The sequence below is a fragment of the Trichechus manatus genome, unplaced genomic scaffold (assembly GCF_000243295.1).
Source record: "Trichechus manatus latirostris isolate Lorelei unplaced genomic scaffold, TriManLat1.0 scaffold00105, whole genome shotgun sequence".
NCBI classification, from domain to species: Eukaryota; Metazoa; Chordata; class Mammalia; order Sirenia; family Trichechidae; genus Trichechus; species Trichechus manatus.
This window is the reverse complement of record NW_004444041.1, coordinates 4657323-4659576: the sequence shown is the minus strand read 5'-3', so window position 1 is coordinate 4659576 and position 2254 is coordinate 4657323.

Below are 2254 nucleotides of genomic sequence, written 5' to 3'. Positions count from 1 at the left end.
AACTTTCAGAAAAGAGTTAACACCACTACTACTAAAGGTATTTCAGAGCATAGAAAAGGATGGAATACTCCCAAACTCATTCTATGAAGTCAGCACAACCCAGATACCAAAACCAGGTAAAGACACCACAAAAAAAGAAAATTATCCCTCATGAACATTGACACAAAAATCCTCAACAAAATTCTAGCCAATAGAATTCAGCAACATATGAAAACAATAATTCACCATGATCAAGTGGGATTTATACCAGGTATGCAGGGATGGTTCAACATTAGAAAAACAATCAAAAATAAAACAAAAGACAAGAACCACATGATCTTATCAATCGATGCAGAAAAGGCATTTGACAAAATCCAACACCTATTCATGATAAAAACTCTCAACAAAATAGGAATAGAAGGGAAATTCCTCAATATAATAAAGGGCATTTATACAAAGCCAACAGCCAGCATCATCCTAAATGGAGACACTTTGAAAGCATTCCTCTTGAGAATGGGAACCAGACAAGGATGCCCTCTATCACCACTCTTATTCAACATTGTGCTGGAGGTTCTAGCCAAAGCAATTAGGCTGGAAAAAGAGATAAAGGGCATCCAGATTGGTAGGGAAGAATTCAAAGTATCTCTGTTTGCAGATGATATGATATTATACACAGAAAACCCCAAAGAATCCACAAGAAAACTACTGGAACTTATAGAAGATGTCAGCAAAGTTTCAAGATGCAAGCTAGACATACAAAAATCAGTTGGATTCCTTTACACCAACAAAGAGAACCTCGAAGAGGAAATCACCAAGTCAACACCATTTACAATAGCCCCCATGAAGATAAAATACTTAGGAATAAATCTAACCAGAGATTTAAAAGACCTCTATAATGAAAACTACAAGACACTACTGCAAGAGACCAAAAGAGACCTGCATAAGTGGAAAAATATACCTTGCTCGTGGATAGGTAGACTCAACATTGTGAAAATGTCAATTCTACCCAAAACGATCTACAGATACAATGCAATCCCAATCCAAATTCCAACGGCATTTTTTAATGAGATGGAGAAACAAATCACCAACTTCATATGGATAGGGAAGAGGCCCCGGATAAGTAAAGCATTACTCAAGAAGAAGAACAAAGTGGGCGGCTTCACACTACCTGATTTTAGAACCTATTATACTGCCACAGTAGTCAAAACATCCTGGTACTGGTACAACAACAGATACGTAGACCAATGGAACAGAATTGAGAATCCAGACATAAATTCATCCACCTATGAGCAGCTGATATTTGACAAAGGCCCAAAGTCCGTCAACTGGGGAAAAGACAGTCTCTTTAAAAAATGGTGCTGGCATAACTGGATATCCATCTGCGAAAAACTGAAACAAGACCCAGACCTCACACCATGCAGAGAAACTAACTCAAATTGGATCAAAGAACTAAATATAAAATAAAAAATTATGACGATCATGGAAGAAAAAATAGGGACAATGCTAGGAGCCCTAATACATGGCATAAACACAATATGAACCATAAGAAACAATGTAAAAGAAGCAGAAAAGAAACTAGATAACTGGGAGCTCCTAAAAATCAAACACTCTGCTCATCAAAAGACTTCACCAAAAGAGTCAAAAGACCACCTACAGACTCGGAAAAAATTTTTGGCTACGACAGATCCGATCAGTGTCTAATCTCTAAAATCTACAAGATACTGCAAAACATCAACAAGAAAAGACAAATAACCCAATTAAAAAAAGGGCAAAGGGTATAAATAGGCATTTCACCAAAGAAGATATTCAGGTGGCTAACAGACACATGAAGAAATGCTCACGATCATTAGCCATTAGAGAAATACAAATCAAATCTACAATGAGATATCATCTCACCACAACAAGGCTAGCATTAATCTAAAAATCACAAAATAATAAATGCTGGAGAGGTTGTGGAGAGACTGTAACACTTATACACTATTGGTGGGAATGTAAAACAGTACAACCACTTTGGAAATCGATTTGGTTCTTCCTTAAAAAACTAGAAATAGAAGTACTATACAATCCAGCTATCCCGCTCCTTGGAATATATCCGAGAAATAAGAGCGGGCACACGAATACATATATGCATACCCATGTTCACTGCAGCACTGTTCACAATAGCGAAAAGATGGAAACAACCTAGGTGCCCATCAATGGATGAATGGATAAACAAATTATGGTATATCCACAGAATGGAATACTACACAACAATAAAGAGCAATGATGAAGCCAT